This window comes from Perissodus microlepis, chromosome 20, assembly GCF_051167445.1.
Source record: "Perissodus microlepis isolate ML-2025 ecotype Zambia chromosome 20, ASM5116744v1, whole genome shotgun sequence".
NCBI lineage: Eukaryota > Metazoa > Chordata > Actinopteri > Cichliformes > Cichlidae > Perissodus > Perissodus microlepis.
Window position 1 is genome coordinate 30,962,900 of NC_140480.1, and position 14,854 is coordinate 30,977,753.

The window sequence follows — 14,854 nt, forward strand, 5'->3', positions numbered from 1 at the left end:
CTGGCTGCTTTATTATTGACCAGGCGCCGCTGTCCAGGGTGCTGATCTCCCTCTGCTGACGTGCGCGCTGCGGCCACATGCGCCGGGAGCCCGCGAAGTACAAACCCGCACCAGGACCCCTCTGCTGGGGACACCAGACTAAAACTCTAGCAAAGGTTAACCCTACAAGTTCCGAGGAAGCTTTTTAAATAAGCAGCTTGGAAGAAAAACTCAGTTTAAAGGAGGTGCAGGATGTAACGAAGGTGTTTGGTTACTTGTTTAGAGTAATTTGTATCTTTGTTTTAGGTAACCCTAACCCCAGTGGACACTTTTCCGGACATATTTGCACTCTGCATTTTTAAGAAACCATTTACACATTAAGAAGCATGCTTTCAAATATTTATTGATTATGTATTGATCTGTGTAATTCCTTCTGTCAGGCACTTGAGCAGCTACAGGTGGACAGATGCTGTAAGATAAAGACACAACATTAGCCACACTTGTAACTGTGTTTTAGTGTGGGTGCTGATTTTTAGTGCAACCTGTTTTCTCCTTTGTCTTCTCCAGGGTGTTCGGACCCCTTGGGACACACTTGAGAGTGCTTGGAAACACCAAGGAGGAAGTTGGTGGAGAGCTGCCACCTTAAGCTTTTAAATTTAAACTTGGATAAATAAAAATAAGAAAATGTGGGATGTGTTAAATCCTGTCTCTGCCTGCGGTGACTCTAGCTTTGCTGCTCAGTGGTCATTTGTCACAAGTACATATTACACATAATACAAAGAAGTCACATAAAAGTAAGCCATACATCTTCATAGACATTGTGCCGTTTTTTTCTTGAAAGCGAGTAGAAGTTTGAAACCCCGGAATCTGAACAGAGACAGAGGCTATTTTGGTATCTGCAGCACTTACTCTGGCCAGACTCTTCAGTCCGGAAAATTCCTTTAAAAAATGTCAGGCTGAAGCATATATTTCTAAATCTAATCAAGTACTTCTATTGGCTAACCCTAACTAAGTTTCTCATGATAATCACTGAGGTGTGATTAGACCATCTCAGTGTCCTAAAAAGTAAATCGTCTGGTACTTATACAGCACCTTTCTACTGAGTTGAGCACTCACAGCACTTGTTCAGCCAGTCACACATTCAGATGGATGCAAACTTGGAGTTTAGTATCTTGCCCAAGGATACTTCGACACATGGACTGGAAGAGTCAGGGATCACTCCACTGACCTTCCGATTGGTACACAACCAACTCTACCACCTGAACCACCGGTGCCCCAAGGTTGAACAACACAACCAAAGACTGTGTTAATGAGTCCCGATAAACATGGTGCATAAACATCTGTCCTGTATTCATGTCTAAGAATGTTTTTTTTTTTCAAAGACAGTAAATATTAGCCAAATCCTATCCTTTTTCGGATGAAGTTTTGTAGTAAATTAATAACTAAAGCATGAGTTAGCTGCACAAATGAAAACAGTCTCAAACACTACACAGGCACAGCTGCAGAGGTGTGGTAACAATGGTTAGAGCTACAGAGCTACATGGTTATAAACACATTAAGAAAAAGCAGGATGGGGGTTAAAGTGTGTGGACACAAACACCACCCTATGGGACGAAGAAGACACAGAAAACAGACCAAACTACATCTGCATGACGAGACCAAACACTTTAATGCCTCATGAAAGAATCACAATCTAAGCTCTAGTAATTCTTTCATGAGGCATTAAAATGGCAAGGCATTTAGCTCAAACTTGCTTATCGGTGCTAATGAAACACGATTTAGAACTAAATTGTGTTCTTCTGATTAGCTTTGGCCACTCGGGTCTTGTTAAAACCAAGAGAAAAATCCAGAAAAAGGGTCAATACATCACCATTCAACAAGCAGAAACTGTTGACCACGTACAACAATGTGCCGTCCTTAACAGAAATGTTTTGACTTAAATGACTGATTATGTAACCCGATTTGTTTATGCTGCCTCCTAGTGGCCCTTCTTTGTAATGACTGGGCCAGTTTTTTAGCTTCTCGTTGGAGTGTTAGCTGGCCACGGAGAATGCAGCTGCACACATGCTGGGCCTTTGAGTTTATTTGCCTGTAATCAGCTCCTTTACTACTTTTGATAGCTCGATAGTGATTGATCTGTCATAGTGTTTCTTATTTCCTCTGACGTTTTAAATCTTATTAATTTGAAGAAGCTAACTGGAAGGTGCCATCTTGAGTAAGCTAGCTCATTACTGGTGTGTTCTGCCTTCTCGGTAAGCTGCGAAGTAGTTTGATTTATTTTGCTGAATCTGCTGCCATTTGCATGGAGTAATATGCTTGTATATTTCTGTGATCTTTCAGTTTTATTCCGCTGATATTTGTTCAGTAAACCTTGCAAAGAATTCAAGGACTTGTCGGTTTATTGGAACAGCTACGTGTTAACTGGCTGTCTGGCTCTGCCTGAAATGCACTGCGAGGACAGCATACATCAGTATAACTTGAAGAGTGCAGATAATCAGTAGAGCAAAGAGGAAAAAATTGTGACAGTTCTTTAAAAAAAACTCCAGTATTTAGTGTGGTGAAATATTGTGTAATTTGGTAGTTAAGTCATCTGAAATGTTAAACGTCTCTTGGGTGGAAAGTGATAATAACTCTTCGTGAGTTATGAGTTAAATAGACACAGCATTTTGGTAAAACGCTGTAATTTAAAAATTCTGAAATCAACTGGTTTAATACAACAGAGCTTAAATCAAACTAGTAACAAAACTGCTGAATCAAGTACAAGTAATCTAAATTGTACTCAAGTGCAGTCATTTTTCTTGCCTCTGGCCTCATATCTGGGGTCCTTTCCAGCTTTTCTCATTACCTTTTCCAACCCTGACAGCACCACTCCGCCTGAGGGTCATTTCTGCAATACTGAGACCACATTTTCGTTATTCACTCCCAAAATTAAACTCTTAATGCAGTTTCTAAGCCTCCTTCTCACATCCAGGAGTGGGTATTGAACCTTAAAAGAACTAGTTTGACATTTAGGCCATGTTCACACCCAGTATAGCCCTGCAGTGAGATTCAGCACAACAACAATGCGGGGTTGGAAAAAAAAAATCGAACCAAACTGTTGCTGCAGGATCATCTGGCAAGATGTTGTGTTGGTCTGTCAAATACATGCTGCACTTCTACCTCACAGTGTAAACAGGTACCACAAGGTTTCCAGAGTTATAAAATCCTGTCTGACAGTAATGCATGGATTACTGAACGAGCCTAAAGATTCAGTGGGTGTGTGTGCAAAGTGTCAGACAAAGATACATAAAATGACAGTAAAAAGAGGCCAATCATCACAGGAAGAGAGCAAGAAAACTGTGGAGATACACAAAAGGAAACTTAAAATGACCACACAGTGACAAAAAACAGTTGCAGAGACTAAAACATCTACAAAAAACATAAAGTGAGAACAAAAATATATTATTCCTCACAAAAAGGAGGAAAAGACAACAATAAATGAAAACTTAAAATGACATTAAAGTCTCAAAAATTGACATCGTAGGGATGCAAAACAGCTGGTGAGCCTAAAGCATCTAAATAGAGACATGGTGACAATGAAAAAGAGATAATGAAAACTATAAAGAGACACAAAATAACCACATGGACTCAAAACTGCTGCAACAACAGAAACATTTGTAAAGACACACAAAATGACAACACAAAACAATTACACTGACAGAACAATAACAATGATGAAATGCAAAAGGACCACAGAAATTGCAACAAGCACTAATCACAAAGAAAGACCAACAAAATAGAGAAAATGACAACAAAAGCAAATTAATGATCACATTTAGTAGATCACAACAATGATGGACAGGCATGTAACCACAAAAGACTCAAAACGACCACCTAGAGATGCGAAACAGCCACAGAGTCATTTCTGAGGAGAAACAAAAGACAAAAAGAGGTAATTTGTCACTTAAACAGACAAAGACAACCACAAAGAGACATGGAAGGAACACAGAGATTTAAAATGACATTAAAGAGGATGAAGATGGTCAGGCAGAGACTCAAAACAGCTGGAGACAGTAAAACATCTGAAAAATGATACAAAATGACAACAAACCAGGGCAACACATAAAAATACGAAGACAACAATGAAGAGATGTGAAAGGACAACAACGAGACTCTGAAATGTCACAAGTCACACAAACAAAATGACCAAAAAAGATGCAAAAAGCAAACAGAGTTACAAGCAGATCACAAAGAGATGAAAAAATGAGGTCGGTCATCGCAACAAGAAAATAAGTCAACCATGAAAAGACATAAAAGGACCAAAAAGAGACTCATAGAGTCACAAAATGACAAGAAACACAAAAGAAGACCACTATGTTAACTCACAGAGTTGTAAAGGCCTTTTTGAGGGTCATGGTTGGATTACCGAATTAGCCCACAGGGCTCAGAGAGTCAAAGAGTCACTGGGACCACATGCAAAGTGTTATACATTACAAAAACAGTGAAGAAAGATAAAGGAGCCAACAAGAGGCTCAAAATATTCCCAGAGTCACAGAATGACCACACAGAGATGCAACATAGCTACAGAGACTGAAACGCAAACAAAAAGACAAACAATGACAACAAAAAGTGGCCAGGCATCACAGAAAGGGACCAACACAACTGTGATGATCAGTGGTCACATAAAGAGAGCACTGCAATGGTGAAGAGACATATGATGGCCAAAAAAAGACACAAAATGACCACAGAGACACACAAAAAGCAGTAGAGAGTTCAAGATCTACAGGAAGAAACAATATGACAACAAGGAGGCCAACTGCCACACAAAAAGATAAAGACTACTGTGGAAATACATAAAAGGACCACTGAAAGACTTGAAATGTTACACACAACAAATGACCATAAAGAAACAAAAAACAAAAAAAGAAGACAAAAATTGTCAACCGAGCTATGAGAAGAATACAACAAGATGGAAAAATGAGGCCGTTCAGCACAAAAGAGAACAAGTCAACCATGAAAAAACATGAAAGGCTCACAAAGAGACTCAAAATGGCTTTAAAGTGTTAGAAAACGAAAATGGACAAACACGAAGACTGTTAACTTTACAGAGTTGTAAAGAGCTCGGAGTCAAAGTCGGTCGGTTGCCACACATTTCAACTACGAAGAGACACACAATGACATTAAAAACAGGAAAACCATCACAAAGGGTACCAAAAACAACAACAAAAGAACATCGAAATACCGCAAAGAGCCGCAACATGAAAAGGCTTCAAATGACCACACAGATCTGCAAAAAAAAGCTACTGATAAATGAGATAACGTTGAAAATCATCAGGAGATCAAGGCAACTATAATTAAATAACAAACGATGAAAGAGGTGCTTATAGCAGCCACATTAAATAAATGACCCTATAGAAACACTTATAAAAAGAGAAAATGACAGCAAAACTACAAAAAGACCACAAAGAGACACAAACACAAAACAAGGTGGTAATCAAACGGACATTAGGATGAATAACACCACAGAAACAGACAAAAATGAAAATTAAGACATGGAAAATGTCCACAAATGCACAATATGTCAACAGAGAGAAATAAACGGCCACAAATGTGAAAAGATTACCACAAAGATGTCATAAAACAAAATGTCCCATGAAGATCGATACTCAGAGTCACTGTGTGTCTGATGAGCCATTAAATATGCCAATCTGATACTTCAACAAAAACCAAAACGTGTGAAAAAGAGAATTTGCGGTTTTATGTGGGGTTATGTTTGAGCAGGACTATTTCTTGGCGGGAGTCCCAGCCAAGCCCTCGCCAAGAAACAGTCCTGAACATAGCTGCTGCTGGCTGTGGCTTCATATCTACTGTATAAACAGTGATATCAGCCTTCTCATCTAACTCTTTTTTTGGGAACATTTTCTGCCCTTTTCCCAAAGTATATTCAAAGGCTTGACGCTTTGGGTCTTGCTCAAGGGCAGCCCAACATGGTAGGTGGATGAGCACAGGTTCTCAACAAAAATAAGGCCAGGTATGGGCCGGATTTGTCAGAAGCACTATAAATACAGTTTCTTATTCAGTGTTTTTGCTGCAGGTTATTTTTAGAGGGCCACAGCAAAAGTTGGCTTCAAATAACTACCACCAATACTAGAACGAATAATTGAGTCTCAGAAAATAAAGCAGCTTATTGTATCTTTTGCCTTGAGGCAATGGTGTTAACCTCTGAACCACAATTCTCCAAATACACAAAACATGTACAAACTGAAACGTGTTGAAGTGGATTAAATGTTTTCTATTCAACACAAATAAACAGTAAAAGCTAAACTCTGCTCTTCACATATTTACCTTGAGGTCAAACTATTAAACCAATGGGGCATGTTGATTTAGCCTGTACATCAGGGGTGTCAAACTCCAGGCCTCAAGGGCCGGTGTCCTGCAGGCTTTAGATCTCACCCTGGGTCAACACACCTGAATCACATGATTAGTTCATTACCAGGCCTCTGGAGAACTTAAAACATGTTGAGGAGGTCTTTTAGCCATTTAAATCAGCTGTATTGGATTAGGACACATCTAAAACCTGCAAGACACCGGCCCTCGAGGCCTGGAGTTCGACACCTGTGCTGCACATAAAGGGACAGAAATAGACTTTAACTGCATCCCTTTTTCTTAATGCACCACTAATACTACTGAAGCACTTTTAAAGGTGCTTACTTTAAAGTCTTGTGTGTAAAAATGGATTAAAACATCCCCAATCACCAAATGCTTTGAACACAATGTAAAGACATAATCACTTTGACTCTATGTCTCTCTATTTTGTTGAAGAGATAGCGACTGCAGTAGAAACAGAGCTGGGCTGTACCGTATTTTTCAGACTACAAGGCGCACTTAAAATCGTTTAATTTTCTCAAAAATCGACAGTGCGCCTTATGTATGAATTGTGATTGTGCTTCCTGACCTCGAACCGATTTTATGTGGTACACGGCGCTCAAAAATCTGTCAAAAACGACTTTGGAAGACGTAGGTGTAACAATTAAGTTTAACTTCCAGGCATCCATGAAAACAGAATTTAGCAGGAAGTTAGCTCGCTAGTTTCCACCTAAACATGATATAGCATGTTCTGACTGAGAGATTTCTGAAAAATTTAAAACGTACAGCTCTGCTATCACTTACAACCAGTGTTGGGACTAACGCGTTATTAAGTAACGCGTTACAGTAACTACGTTATTATTGTGGTAACGAGCACGGTAACTAGTTATTATGCCAAAACCGGGAACGCGTTACTCGTTACTGGGATTTAGATAGGCTCGTTATTCGTTACTTCGTGTGGTGGCTATCGCGGAGCTTCCACAGATTCAATAACATTAACAAGTGGTGGAAGCCAGCAGGTGGATGAAGGAAAAGGGAGGCAAGAGGAGAGACCCGAAGCGGCCGCTGGTCCGAGAGTGTCAGGTGAACTGAACTTCAGGTAAGAAGTTATAACCTGCAGTCCATCTGGGTCAGATATGAACCAAGTTTAGGTGGAGTTTATTTTCGTTGTGCTGACTTTTTCGTACTGCGTGCTAGCTAGCATGACGGAGTTTCTATACAGCTGGGTGGGTGCTATGTTACTGATGTTGAACTTTATTTTGTTCATAAGGTTAATTATTAGAGTTGCCAACCGTCCCGTAAAAAACGGAATCGTCTCGTATTCAGAGAAAATATTACGGGTTTCGTATTGAGGTGAAAAGGAACACAGTTTGTCCCGGACTTCAGCTACAATGAAAAAGACACAAAGCTGGAGTTATTCTGTGTTTACGCTGCACAGCTGCCTCTTCTTCTCTCATTCTCTCGCCCTCCCTCTCCTGTTTCTACTTCAATCATGAAACTGATCAATGATCAGCTGATCGGCTTTTCTCTCTTGTTTGTTTATCGCCCACTTTGCGCCAGAAAGAGGAAACCAGCGGATGTCGCGGTAAACAACAGCAGCACTTTTAAGCTTGATCAGCTGTTGTTAGAATTTATTTAATATTAATTTCTAGTATCAGCTGATGTTTGCTGGAGCCACAGCTGTAAAGCTGCTGGTCATGATATCGGTTTGGATATGTGATGAGAGGGAAACATGCAGATGAAACCAGGAGATGTCGTTACTGAATCATCAGAGCTGTGATGGAGAAACAGGTTTACCTTTTAGGTGACATGAATGAGTTGAAGGGAAGTTATGAACTGTTTCTGAGAGACAAATAACACCAGGATCCTTTTCTAAGTAGCTGACAGCTGGTAACTGTGCAGGGGCGGGTCTAGTAAAGTGTTGCCAGGGGTCCATGTAGGGCATTAAAAGGGAAAGGGGGGCACAAGGAAATACTTTCTTATTCTCATTTAAAATGTCTCACTTTTAAAAAAATAATTATCTGAGTCTTACAACAAACAATTGATAGATTGATTCATATATACCATCAGAACAGTGTACATCACTGTCACAACAGTGTTTATTTTCATTCAAAGGCTTTATGATTTTTCCTATAATGGTGGGCCGGTCTCTAGTCAAAATGCCCGGGACGATTTTTTTGTCCCAGTCCAGCTCTGTATGCAGCTCATCTTCAGTCTGGTGTTACCTACATCTTCCTATTCAGAAGGCAGAATTTCCGAGTTCTGAGTACAATCGAAAGCACCACGACTGCAGTTTTTGTGTTGGATGTAAAAAGCAGGCTAGGATAGAATCAGGCGTGGGATTTCTCTCGTGGAAATGTGCACATTATTTTTTCCTTTCTATTGGTAAGTGGCACAGTGCACTTGTGGCAAGTAAGCAAGCTAGAAGACTGGTAGTCTGGCTGGGTATCCAGTTACGGAAGCAACACATTAACAAGAGAATTCTGAGTAAAACCAAAGTTACTTTCCCTAGTAACTAGTTACTCTGAAAGTAACGAGTAACTTGAAGTAACTGAGTTACTTTTGATAGAAGTAACTAGTAATGTAACTAAGTTACTAATTTAAAGTAACTTACCCAACACTGCTTACAACATAAATGAAGACAGAAAACTAAACAGCAGTGACTTTTGTAGGGTTGCTGAAGTTTGGCTAGCTGGTATATAATGATGTGTTATGTGGTGGCTAGCTACACAGCTATGGTTAGCATAACATAAACACAGTGAAGCTGCAGGATGAACGCTAACTTTTTTTTTCACTCGATAAAAGTTAATGTGAGGGTTCCCGATGGTTAGGGACAAATCAATCGCATGGCAGGATGCTGTAGACGCAACAAACTTCAGTCAGGAGACCAAATGAGATAATCCATCCACAATACGAGGTTAGTCATTAATATACTGCAACAACATGGGAATAGAGCAGCTGCCAGAGGATTCAACATTAATGAATCAATGGTACAGAAGCGGAGGAAGCAAGAAGAATGAGTTGAGTAAAGTTTGACTTATTTGACTGTTTTGTTTTGCTTAATGCACTTTATAATCTGGTGTGCCTTATGGTCCGAAAAATACGATACTTTTGTGTAATACCATTGTGTACCAGAAGCTGATGCAGTCAAATGTAAACCTTATTTAATTAAGCAAATTATTATTAACATTATCTCTGCCAATAAAAAATATATTTCGTCAAACTGTGTTTTCATTGCTATATGACGAGGGTGTCATGTTTAGGCTGTGTGCAGGTATGGAGGACCCCCAGTGCAGACTCTGGAGACAAAACGTGAACTCAAACAATAGCTTTAACCTCCTAAGACCCGAACTCTTCCATGTCATGCATTTTTAATTTTTTTGATATTTGGGCTGATTGGCACCTGATGAATGTAAAAACAAAGAATTACCAGATTTTATTTTTACCTAATTTTTGTTTCTGAGAAAAATGAGATCCACATATGAACATATTTGTTTAAAATTTCAATAGAACAGTGGCAGTATGATGTCCTCGTAAGTGGATATCAGGCCCTTGTAGAGCAAAATGCAGTATTTTGGTCTAGACAACCCAAAATGTGATGTCCACATTTGTGGATGCCAGGTCCTAGGAGCTTAATGCTGAACTCAAAGTAACAAACTTCAAAATACAGAAATAAACTCAGGCAGGCAGCCAGAACACACAGCATGAATGAGAGTAGATCATGACACTGACACAGAGAAACACGGGGCTAAAATACACAGAGGGAGCAATCAAGGAATGGGTAACAGGAGGGAAACACAGCTGGGCAAATCAGGCCTAACGAGACAGGGGAAGCAAAACCAGACACATTAACATAAGACATGAACCTTCAAAGTAAAAGAAGAAACATAAACTAGAACACAAAAACTCTAACAAAACCCACACAGAGAACCTAAACTAAGAATAATCCTATAACCCATAAGACAAAGCTAGAATATAATGAAATAAACAAAATCAAAGAACCAAATACACAAAACACTGGGTCGACGACCCAGGCACCCTAACAGAGGGGCATTGTTACACATCTAGTAAAATAGTAAAACACTTCTATGTTGGAAAATAAATGGAGAAGAACATCCATCATGAGCTAGAAGAAGGGCACTTTTATGCAAGCTACAAAGCGGAGAAAATTCAAATGTCTAATAAGAAGTATATAGCTGCCAAACCTTGGAGTTGTTGAAGGACTCAAACTCAGTCCACCTTCAGAAATAGATCTGGAATATCTGATGAATCCGGTGGATCAAAACATGACAATCATAAGAGTAAAAAACAAAACAGAAGTTTGGGGAATTACAGAGTTGACACTGAAAGTTATCATCCAAATCGTGGATGTGAAGATTTAAACAGATAGCAGGGCAAAGACAACGCGTGCGGGGAGGAAGGGCTTGACATTGTTGTCATCGATGTCATTTTTTTTCACTGTGTTTTATCACAAAACGTTTATATACGATACACAGAAAGTTTGGACCCAGAAAATTCTGAATTTCATGTCACTTTTTTACAAAGTATTCAGTGTGTAAATTCCTCCGAGCCTTGTTCCATGACAAAAATATACTTTTGTCATGTTTTGAGTTTAAAATGACCAGTTTATAAGTGCTTGTCTTAAAAAGAATAACTTCCTGTCTGAATGTATGAATCCTGCAAACTCCAACAACAAGCAGAAGAATGTGTAAGTTGCTGTAAGTAAACGTATATGTTCTAAAGGCTGGAGTCCTGACTGTAACTCTACAGAATATTATTATTATTATTTGTTTGTTCAATTAATTTTGCTAAGGAACTGATGTGTGAGAATGTAAAAAAACGAAATATTAAACAAGCTTTTATCGTCAAATTGCCTGTCTTGGACCAAAATGCTCTTCTTTCAATGAAACTGACCGATACTCAAATGTTTTACTTTACTTCAAAATTAATTCTATATGATTGGGTTCATGTTTGTTTTGGCCTTTTTGCCAGTATCTGTGATCTCTCTTTGCTTCTGTCTCTTTTCTCATTCCCCTCACATTCCAACCAGTCATGGCAGATTACTGCTGGTCCTTTCAGCCGGTCTCTTCCTGTTAAAAAGCAGTTCTTCCTCCCCACCATTCCCAAGTGCTTGATCATAGAGAATCGTCAGATTGTTGGCATTCTCTCTCTTCCTTACTTTACAATATTAAGAGCTTTAAGATGCCTGATGCTGTGAATTGGAGATATATAAATAAACGGACATTCAGTAACTTGTAATGCATGATTGTGCATAATAACAGCTACAGTTTAACCAAACACAACAGGAAAATATATATATTTAGTGAGCAGTGCATCAGTTTTCAAACTCCAACAATATAAAATATAAAGTTCTGATAAATATTCCTGTAATTCACTTCTTAAATAAGACTTGCATAGTATGTTATATTTTTAATTTACATGAATAAACCGAGGCTGCTCCTTTATTGATACTTGATACTAACAGACCCTGAGATGAGATTAGAATTCATTACATTTGAGCCAACACACACCACCCACTACTCTGCAATACAGACTTATCCTCTATAAAGTGGACCTCAGCATGCCTAAAATCTCTATTAATATCTGCACAAATATCTCAGAGTTGGCCAGTCGCTCCATGGGCGTTGTCCTTGTGTCAGGTTGTGAGGCTGTAAATGATGCTGTAAAGAGGAGAGGAGGAAGCCGCCGCGCTGCTTTTTATCAGGATGGTGCGACAAGGTAATTAGGGAAACATCAGAGACTCGGGTCAAGAGGTCACTTTAATCTGCAGCTTTCAGAGAAGAAGATGCCTCATTGCGTCTCCCTCTCCTGCTCTCGCACACTTTGTATTCTCCACCGCCGCAGCACTTCCCACAAAATCCCCTGTCACATTGATCTTGATTGATTTTCACACTCTGCTTGTTACAGTTATGGATTTATTTTAAGCGTAACATTTGTTTTGAGATACGGTGCCAGACTTCAGCTATCACGCCACCGTTTCCTTGTATCTACAGCTATATTTGTATGTGGACTGTTGCAGCGAGGTAATGATTAAACCGGGATGCAAGTGAGCGGCCCAGGTGCTTGTTTATAGATTTTTGACCATCACAAAATTGGTCAAATTCAATATGCTCACATTGTTTTCATACAGAGCGCTGGAAAAAGGTTTAACACTCGTGATTTTTCTAACATAAATTAGCATTAGACAGCACAGAAATAAATGATTTTGCAAATAAACTATTACATTGTGTGGGAGGGCTTGTTATGATGATGCTGTGGGGGGTAAAGTAGGCTACTAACATTTATGTTTAATGGTGTGTAAACTTGATTTCCTCAACTCATCTTCTACCTTTGCCTTCCCCATTCTTTCTCTGCCTCCTGTAACTCATTTTTAAAACTATTTTCTTTATATTGCCCATCAACTGCAGCGCTTGCTCCCAAATGTTTTTTGTTCTTCTGATGTATCAACAGACTACCTAAACTACCTCCTCACCAACACCACCCACTATTTTCCAAATATGTCAGTTAGACTGATATTGTCCCACCATATTCACCACGCCATTTATTAATCATTGCTTGGTTGCTCTCATTAGATGTTTGTATAACTACCTTGGAGTGGGAAAAACCAGACATTTCAACCATCTGTCTGGTAGCCTTAGATATAAAAATATCACAAGACATTACCTTTACCCAAGTCACTACTTGAACAGTTTTCATTATTCTTATGAAAGCATTTGTATGGCTTATCCATTAATTTTAATTATCTGAGACGTTCATCTATTACTTACGTCTTTCACTAAAATAAAAGTTGTAGCTTCAGCAGGCTGTGTGCAAAAACAGGGCCATCCAATAGCAGACTGACAAAAAAAGTTTTAACCATAAATTTGTGTTTTCTGGAGCAGTGATCCAGACTTATTTTGAAGTAACATGCATGCTGAAATTCATATTTCAAATCTATGCTTCCGCTTGGTTGTCAAGTGTGTGTGTCCTGTGTTTCCTTTATTCTTGTCGATCTGTCCCTCCGACAAAAACATTTATCCCTTATATTTGGCAAACTATTTGAATTTTTATTCTTGTAATCTTAGCTAATTGTTTGAGCTGTTTAGCTGTTACATTTAAATATTTAACGTTTTTAGCAATTATTTTTTATTATAATCACTCAGTTTAATACACAGTAATACACATATATTATTCTTAGCTATTTCAACAGTTTATCTAACTTACTAAATCTATTACTTTTAGCTAACTTACTGTTAGTTATAGCTAATATTACTAAATTGATTTATTTGTTATTTAAAGCTAACTCACTAAATGCGTTACTTTCACAGAGCTTACTAACTCTTGAAACTTTGAGCTAATTTTGTTACTTGGAGCTATTTCACTAAAATGGTTTATTTGTTACTTTTAGCTAACATACTAAATTCATGGGTTTTTAGCAAACTTACTGAAATTGTTACTTTTAGTAAATATTAGAATATTTATTCATTCAACATTTAATATGTTTTGCTAACTGCTGAAAAATGGTTGATTTATTAACTTCACACATTTAAAAGTTTCTACACATTTCTAAATATTTTAAACTATATCTTAAAATTTTGTGATAGCTTTTGGTTATAATTTAGTTTATTCTTCATTCTAGTCTCAGCTAACTTGAATGCTTGAATTACTTTTACCTTAGCGAAAACTAGTTGTAAATGTTTCTAAAAACATAGCTAAAGATTAATAACAGTTTAAGGAATAGATAATTCGCCCAGTGGTTAGAAAATGATGCAAATGATGTCAATAATTTCTTTGCTATTAGCGAGGCAAAATGAATCAGAGAATCTCCCATAACTAAATAATTTGGGGATTGTTTCTTCACGTGGAGGTGAAGGCATGAAAATGGAATATCTTATGAAAGTGAAATACCAATTCAAGACCTGAATGCTCAGAATAACTTCTTATATCACCTGCACTGCCGTTCCATCTAAGATCTAACAACATGCATCCCTGCTCTGTTTCATTATTGATAGGCAATATTGACCTGTTTGTCTCTCTTAACTGATGAGAATGATTTACCTTCCTGTTTGTCCTCGCTGAGCTGTGAGAAGAATCTAGATACAGACCCAATAAAAGCATACAGGTTTATTCTCAGTAACTCCCAGCATCGAGGACAAACTTTCACCATTGATGCAGCAGGTATGTATACAAAAACACATAAAGACAAATTTATTAGACTACCACTGAATCTAAGGTTTAAACCACAGCTGTCCTAAATTAACAGTATTGGTAATTACCAAAATAATGTTTAGTGTTGCTGTAATGATTAATCCACCAGTAGGAACAAACTCTTTTATCAAAATAAAGTTTTTAATGATAGAATATAATTGTTTTTGTCCATGAATTTTAAAATTTACTTGTTTACTAAAAAGCTGAAAAAGGCACATTATTACCTTTTGATTAAGATGCCAAATTACAGTTATTTATTTGGCTCCCTGAACAGAAAAAAATAATTTTAACAGTTGAATACACTTGATTAATTTTTGACTTC